We start from the raw sequence: 8,645 nt of genomic DNA, 5'->3' as shown, positions 1-8,645 counted from the left end.
ATACCAACATGAGTCTGACCAAATTGCGGGAGGCAGTGGAAGATAGGAGTGCCTGGCGTGCTCTGGTCCATGGGGTCACGAAGAGTCGGACACGACTGAACAACTGAACAACAACAACAAGTCTCACTGATTTTTATGAGACTTACTTGAAAGTAAATGATGGAAGAGCTGGATCTGTTGCCGGAGTTGCTGCCTTGCCGCAGAGAGAAATGGCTTATCTAATCTGCTCCCTATTAGCTACATTTCTTAGCGAGCCCAGCATATTCTCATTTATCAGTCTTTTGTGTGTTCAGCATCTTAACCAAACTCCTCAAATGCATAATAAATGGAATGCATCCAGATAAGACTCTTGGAAGGGTGCCCCCCCTCTCTCTCTCACACACACACACACACACTTTGCTTGAATTATGAATAAAACGAATGCTCACAACAAGCAGGAATAGCGAGTGCTTAGGGAAGTGAATTTTAGGAAGGGGGAAAAATAAGCTTACATCTCCTAGTGGCACCAGACGCTGTGTTTCAAGGGGCTTGTCCCAGTTCTTGAGTGGCTGGAATAATTCATCTTTCCCCACCTATGGGATTCATCTGGAACACTTGGAAGCAAACCCCACTGACTTCAGTCAAAACTGGCTTCTGAATTTAGTATACGGAGGAGAGCAGCAGAATTTAGGGCCGTGCGCGGGATCGGGCAAAGGCCAGTGTGGTGATCATGCAGGGTCCCCGGACCTTTCACAGTCTATTGATCCCTGTGCCATCACAGCGCTTCGCTGCCACCAACCAGGATCCCCCCCCCCCCCCGGTAATCACTGTTACAGTCAGGGTTTGGATTTGAACAAAATAATAAGTGTTTATTTTAAACATCAACAAACTTAAGATATTAGTTACATTGGTATATATTTATTCTTATCTCAGCCCTGTCTTGATCCTACGCTCACCACTCTACTTCACCACCAACCCTCACAATCACCAACAAACCAACAAATCGGGTTCTCAAATGAGAGCACGTGTTGCGGTGGGGGCTAGAAGACACCTCCTTGTTGCTGGGCGGACTGGCTAGCTGGCCACAGCTTCTATAGGCCCCTGTGAGTTGCCAAGCAGAATTTAATGTATCAATTTGATGATGGACAGCCCAGCGTCCTATATATTGTCCTGCAAGAAGGAGGATCCTTCTCTTGGCTGTTTGCTTCGGATCACCCACCCTCCCTCCCTTTATTTAGGCCTCTGCTCTTGACCTTGCAACTGCCTGTCATGGGGTCGTCTGCTTTTGGGGCAGGGGCCCAGTAGGAATTTTGTCCATTTGGCTGATTGGCTGTTGCCATCTGGTTTTTGCCTACTGCAGTAGCAACTAGTCACAACTTGTAAGGTTGGCGGTTAGGCATTGGTTCCTGTGTTGGTACTGGAAGAGTGGGCCACCCCTTCCAGAATGATGAAGTGCAGGGAATTCCGTTAAAGGAATCCAGGGGCTCAAGATGCTTTTGTCCGAACCCCCGGTCGGGGGACAGGGCCACACAAGAGCCCCTGGGACCCCTGGGGAGGGGGGGGGGCACTGCTTCACCCAGCCTCCTTAACTCTCCCCAGGTGGCATTCTCCCACGCTGACAGAATGTCAGCTCTGTCCCGGCGGACAGCTAGTCTGGACCAATGCCTACGCAACCACTCACATAATTTGTATTTTAATAAAGTTGTGGCCTAAATTATTGCCAAAAACCCAAACAAATATGATGTGTCAGGTGTGAGTTATTGGGGGGTGTCTTGGGGACCTCAACACGCAACCAACTGTCTCAGTCAACTGCCCAACACCAACTGACTAACTCCAACTGCCTTTGTTCAGCTGCCCCTAGCTCCTCCTCCCTCTGTTTATTGGTCCGCCTAGGGTCAGCCACTTAACCCTTTACTTACTCCTGCACATTCATATATTCCCCATGAAGGGGCAAATGCCACATACAGATACATGAGCCACATCGGGCCCATGGGGGGGGGGTGGATCCAAGCCTTGGTGGGGGGGCGGTATTTATTCATTTGTTGCATTTCTATCCCAGCTTTTTCTCCAAGAAGCTCAAAACGTTGTTCGTGTACACCACACTAGCACACTAGCATGTTATTTGCCTCACAGACTTCTGGGCATTGTAGTTTACCCCTCCCAGAGTTATAATTCCCAGCAATACTTAGCAAACTACAGTGCCCAGAATGCTTTGAGGGGAGGAATATGTTTTAAAGGCGTAGCGTGTGCACAGCCTTCTACTGTGGAAGATGGCACACAGCCCTTTGTCTTGATTGATGAAGTAGCGAGGGAAATTCATGTTTCTAGTCCCTCAGCTTTTGCTCAGTTCAAAAATATTTAAACAAATGTTAATTGCTGAAGAGCAGCTCCCTCCCCCCACCCCCAACCCAACAACAACGGGTGATCTACGCTTCTGTCTCCCTGCAAAGCCATCTGCTTTTGAGAAGAAGCACCGTGCTCCCAGCAGAGGAAGGCTTGAAAGGGCACCGTTCGCCCTACATATAGCTACACTTTCATATTCACTAAAATGTCTAGGATTTCAAAGGGAAAAGAGAATCGAGACCGAAAGGACATGCTAAATGGAATTATGCAGCACATCCATCAGATTAGCTCAGCAGTAATGGGGGACGGAGGGTAGCGGCACACCAAGCAGAACAGAACAAAGTGAAAATATTGCAGATCACAACCATTGCAAGGTCAGAATATAAATTAATTTCGCTACTTATTAAAACAGAATAGGTGATTCAAAAGAGAGAAGGAGATGGGAGGGTGGACTCAGGAATAGCGTAAAGGTTTGCTGTAATGTGGTCTTTCTGAGCTGCTGCTTCGGTTATGACTGCCCTACACAATCTGTGACCCACTGGACCAAACCTCACCCGTAGGAGGTTTATGGAACTGCCTGCTGAGCTGCGTTCAGCGTGGCAGGCCACAAGTTGTGCAGATCTGATTTATGAGGAGAAAACGCTGAGCCTGCTTATTGGCTCCAGGTGTAATGTAGCTGGCTGTGGGGGGATCCATGGTGGGGGGGGGGGTAGAAAGCCTTTTTAACATGTTCAGGGGTACCCTCGTCTTCATCCATCCAGTGGGTGCTAGGGAAATATTATTCTATTCTATTCTATACTCATAGCTGCCAACTTTTCCCTTTTCTTGCGAGGAATCCTATTCAGAATAAGGGAATTTCCCTTTTAAAAAAGGAAAAAGTTGACAGCTATGTCTATACTGCTCTTTCTCCCATAGCAGCCTATTGCAGCTCATAACAAAATACAAGACAATAATAACAAACCAGTGTTAGAAACTGAGATATGGAAGCTAGGAATTAAATGGCACCTTCAACAGAATGCCTGGCACGGTTGTTTTATAACAAGAATATAAAGCTGAAAATGAATGAACTGCAGCTAAAATATCATGTTCATTTTTCACATGGTCTAGTCCTTCCCCTGCCCACCCCCCTAATATTCTTAAGAGGGTCCCTTCTCCAGTCTTCAGAGAGTAGCTGGAAGTGGGGAGGCAGAAAAAGGTCCACCTTTCCTTCCACTCTGCAGTTTTAATCTGAAATCTCAGGCACAGTACTGCGCCCAGAGCTCAGAAACTAATGAAATTCCCTGTCGCAAAATGTGCCTAGAACAATGGAAGTTGCGAACACTGTAACAAACAATAATTAAACCATTGTTATTATTATTATTATTATTATTATTATTATTATTATTATTATTTCTATACTGGCCTTCATTTGAAGTTCTTAGGGTAGTTCACAGCATAAAAATATAGAACAAAACCAGTGTGGTGTAGTGGTTAAGAACGGCAGACTCATAATCTGGTGAACCGGGTTCGTGTCTCCGTTCCTCCACATGCAGCTGCTGGGTGACCTTGGGCTAGTCAGACTTCTTTGAAGTCTCTCAGCCCCACTCACCTCACAGAGTGTTTGTTGTGGGGGAAGGAGAGAAAGGGAGAATGTTAGAGACTCCTTCGGGTAATGATAAAGTGGGGTATCAAATCCAAACTCTTCTTCTTCTTCTTCAAAACCACAAAGTACATAAGGAAAACAAAAACAACCAATAATCACACACAAGCACAGACACAAACATATTTAACAAGACATAAATCAGTCAACTGGTCCCATCACCTCCTGGCAAATAGAAGGGGAAGAAATGGAGGCAGTGAGAGATTTTACTTTCTTGGGCTCCATGATCACTGCAGATGGTGACAGTAGTCACGAAATTAGAAGATGCCTGCTTCTTGGGAGGAAAGCAATGACAAACCTAGACAGCATCTTAAAAAGCAGAGACATCACCTTGTCGACAAAGGTCCGTATAGTTAAAGCTATGGTTTTCCCAAGAGTAATGTATAGAAGTGAGAGCTGGACCATAAAGAAGACTGATCGCCGAAGAATTGATGCTTTTGAATTATGGTGCTGGAGGAGACTCTTGAGAGTCCCGTGGACTGCAAGAAGATCAAACCTATCCATTCTGAAGGAAATCAGCCCTGAGTGCTCACTGGAAGGACTGATCCTGAAGTTGAGGCTCCAGTACTTTGGCCATCTCATGAGAAGAGAAGACTCCCTGGAAAAGACCCTGAAGTTGGGAAAGATGAAGGGCACAAGGAGAAGGGGACAACAGAGGATGAGATGGTTGGACAGTGTTCTCGAAGCCACTAGCATGAGTTTGGCCAAACTGCGGGAGGCAGTGAAAGATAGGCATGCCTGGCGTGCTCTGGTCCATGGGGTCACGAAGAGTCGGACACAACTGAACTACTGAACAACAACAAATCAGTCAAAGGCCTGGTTGAAGAGGAATGTTTTTTACTGGTAGCTAAAGATATGTAATGAAGGCACCAAATGAACTTCCCTAGGGAAAGCATTCCACAAACAGGGAGCCACTACAGAAAAGGCCCATTCTCATGTAGCCACCACAGTATCACAGTGGTTCTTCTCCTGTCCACAGGGTTGCTACCAGAAAGTAGTACTAGGAGTTGGTTGCTCAGCTGCATGGCTTTGGGGCTGTGGGTGCAACCAGTATGCTAATGACACATGGTTCTGTCTCTCCATTCCTTCTGAATCAGGAGACGCTGTGAAGGTGTTGGACCAGGATCTGGAGGCAGTTCTCATGGGCTGGCTGGACACAGAGGCATTAGCTGGGGAACCCCCAAGGGAAGAAGGCTCAGAGCCTGGGGGGGTGGGGCAACAATGAGCGGTCAGAGGGAGAAGAGAGAGAAGCCTGTGGGGAGGAGGTATTGGAAGCTGAAGAGGTAAAAGGGTTTAGTGAGCGGAGAGTCTGTGGCAGAGAGAAAGCCAGAATCAGGAGAGATATGAAGTGGGAAGAGCAAAGGCAGATGCACTGGCATAGTCTCAGATTGCTTGGGAAGGTCCCGGGGGAAGGAGGAGACTTAGGCAGCTGTGGGAAGGCTAGGACTTTCAGTCTCTACAACTACCACATAGGGGACAGACCTACCAAGAAGAGTTGCTATGCTCATGAGCCCTGCCACTACTTAGCAGACCTTGTTTCCTCTAACAAAGAGTTAACTTCTTTTACTCTGCATGATTTTTTTGTGGTCAGTGAAGGGCTGGATGAGGACTTGGAACCTGAGGCTAAATCCTGATAAGATGGCAGTGCTGTGGATGGGTGCTTTCTGCGTTCAGGAATTAGGTGTGTGGCTGAGGGAAGGAGGTTCATAATTTGTGAGTACGAGGTTGTGGACAGAATGTATTCAGCACTGAGACTGACTCCGTGCCCTTGGTTGCCTGGGTCTTTTAAGCCTGCAAGCCCAAATACGTGAAGATGGCAAAATATTCTGGTTAATCTCTTTTCTCCCATAACAGAATTTAAGCTATCATTGTTACTATTTTTCTTGAGAAGCATGTTCAGCGTTTATTTAAATGTCTCATCAGCAAAGACCTTATTGAAACACTGCAGGGCGGAATATTAAGAGTTTCAATATGAGATTTGGGGGGTCTCATTTATCTTGGTTAGGTCAGCATACAGTTGTGTTTCATGGCAGATAACCCTGAAACGCTTAATTCTGCTTGGCATAACTAGTAACTAGAATGCATTGCTATTTCTCAACTTTCCTGACATTTTCAAAACTGCTTGGGTGAAGCAGTGGTGAAAGAATTTATTTGGGCAGTGGGCGGGTTATAAAACTTCTGCTTAAGACTGCAAGGCATAATTTAAATCAGGGCACACCAACCAGCCGTCCAAGGACTGGTATATACAATCACTAGAACAATTTTGTCTAGCCCTTGGCAGCCCTGAGCAACTTATACAGAAAAGGAAATTGTAATGAGAGGGAAGAGTGGAAGAGCTGTAGGTCGGTTGTGGGGGATCTGCTTTGCATGCCGAAGTAGGGTGTGTCATTTTAGGGGGTAAAACATATTTCTTGTACATTTTGTCAGTGAGGGGTCTTAAAAATATGTTTCTGGGTAGGAGGAATTCAAATCTGCTATTATTTTTGTGACTGGACAACGTTTACAGTAGCTTGGTAAGGCGACGTTTGACAAAGAAGCACATTAACTGCTTTTGGAAAACCCTTTTTTAAAAAAAAATTACCTTCTGAAAATGGCCAGTCAATGCTAAACAACAGCAACAGCAACAACAACAACAACAACACTCAACAGCAAGCACTTGGCAATTGTTGTTAATGATTTCTATGCAGTTTTACACACATTTTACTTACCAAGCGAAACTAAATTATATTAATTGAACCAAAATATCTTTTGAATTCCCAAATCACGTCACAACTTTTTAGCACCCCTCATTTTTGGAATCTGAAAGTTGAAAAATTCAAGATGGTCAAATGCAGAAATCCTGGGTTCATTCTCCAAGTAGGACTGGGAAGGACTTCTGCTTGAAACCCCAGAGAGCTGCTGCCAATAAGTGTAGACCAGAGGCGAGCATATGGCACACGCATGATGTCATGAGCTTGACGTCACATCATCAGGAGGAGGCTGAGCAGGGAGCCCAGTGCGGTGCAGCTTCCTCTCTCGTGCTCAGGAGGAGCCACCCATTGAACAGCGCTGTGCTCTGTTGGAGGCATACCAAGCCAGGCCTGGTGACCATGGGGTGGCGCTGGGGTCTAAACCACAGAGCCACTTGGGCTTGCCGAATGGAAGGTTGGCGGTTCAAATCCCCATGACAGGGTGAGCTCCCATTGCTCTGTCCCAGCTCCTGCCAACCTAGCAGATCGAAAGCACACGAGCGCAAGTAGATAAATAGGTACCACTGCGGCAGGAAGGTAAATGGCGTTTCTGTGCGCTCTGGTTTCCATAATGATGTCCTGTTGCACCAAAAGCAGTTTAGTCATGCTGGCCACATGCCCCGGAAAGCTTCCTGGGGACACACGCTGGTTCCCTTGGCCTGAAAGTGAGATGAGCGCCACAACCCCATAGTCACCTTTGACTGGACTTAACCATCCAGGGGTCCTTTACCTTTTTTTTTTTAACATTCCTCGTAGGCTGATGCATGTCTTTCTTGCACAGCCATGTCTTTTGTTCTCTGTTTAACCATAGATTTTGATTGCTCTGGATCCGAGGAGAGCAAACAATGCTGCGCTTTCTCGTGACTTATAAGGCTACAGAACCCAATTTCAAAAGCCAGGCAAAATAAGTGGGGGAACAGGAAGTAAGGAACTCTGAAGGAATGGGGCAAGCAGCTTCTGGAGGCATCAGGGGCCACATAAAATGAGAGTGGGGGGCACAGATTACCCACCTGTGCTGTAAGTAATGCCTGAGGATTCCAAAGAAATGGCAAAGGAAGCGTTCGTTGCTGCAATTTGTATGTTCATCTGTGGTCAGGAATGGAAATCAGTCAAGCAAATACAAGAAGTATTTGTTTACATTGTCATTTTTAAGTCTGCAAAGACTACACACTTAATAACATTTTTACATTGTTCTGATGTTTCATTTGCATTGTAACATACATTCATTAGCAGATAAAGGTAAAGGTAAAGGGACCCCTGACCATTAGGTCCAGTCGTGTCCAACTCTGGGGTCGCGGCGCTCATCTTGCGTTACTGGCCGAGGGAGCCGGCGTACAGCTTCCGGGTCATGTGGCCAGCATGACTAAGCCGCTTCTGGCGAACCAGAGCAGCGCACGGAAACGCCGTTTACCTTCCCGCCGGAGCGGTACCTATTTATCTACTTGCACTTTGTGCTTTTGAACTGCTAGGTTGGAAGGAGCAGGGACCGAGCAACGGGAGCTCACCCTGTCGCGGGGATTTGAACCGCCGACCTTCTGATCGGCAAGCCCTAGGCTCTGTGGTTTAACCCACAGCGCCACCCGCGTCCCTCATTAGCAGATAGTGAGCTGAATAACGTAGTATCTGTTAGAAGTCAAACTGCAGTGGATTGGAAACAGTGCTGAATGTGAGGAATACAGGTCAGAAAAAGAAACTGATAACTCCTTACATCCCTGAATGGAGATAGTACTGAGCTGTATAAATCATCTTTCTGTTTTGGCCCAGCAGATTCCTTGAAACAAAAGAAAAAGAAAAACAAGAAAAAAGGAAACAAAACGACACCTACATCAAGAAACCATCCATGCCATGAACAGCATCACTTGCTGACTTCTGCATATCAAACTTCCATTAGAGGAAAAGGAGTAGAGGCTGTGTTTTTTTCTGGGCAATTGGCAACCCAGAGGCAACTTCCCATG

This window comes from Lacerta agilis, chromosome 3 (assembly GCF_009819535.1).
Source record: "Lacerta agilis isolate rLacAgi1 chromosome 3, rLacAgi1.pri, whole genome shotgun sequence".
Taxonomy (NCBI): domain Eukaryota; kingdom Metazoa; phylum Chordata; class Lepidosauria; order Squamata; family Lacertidae; genus Lacerta; species Lacerta agilis.
The sequence above is the reverse complement of the archived record's forward strand: the minus strand, read 5'-3'. Positions refer to the sequence as shown.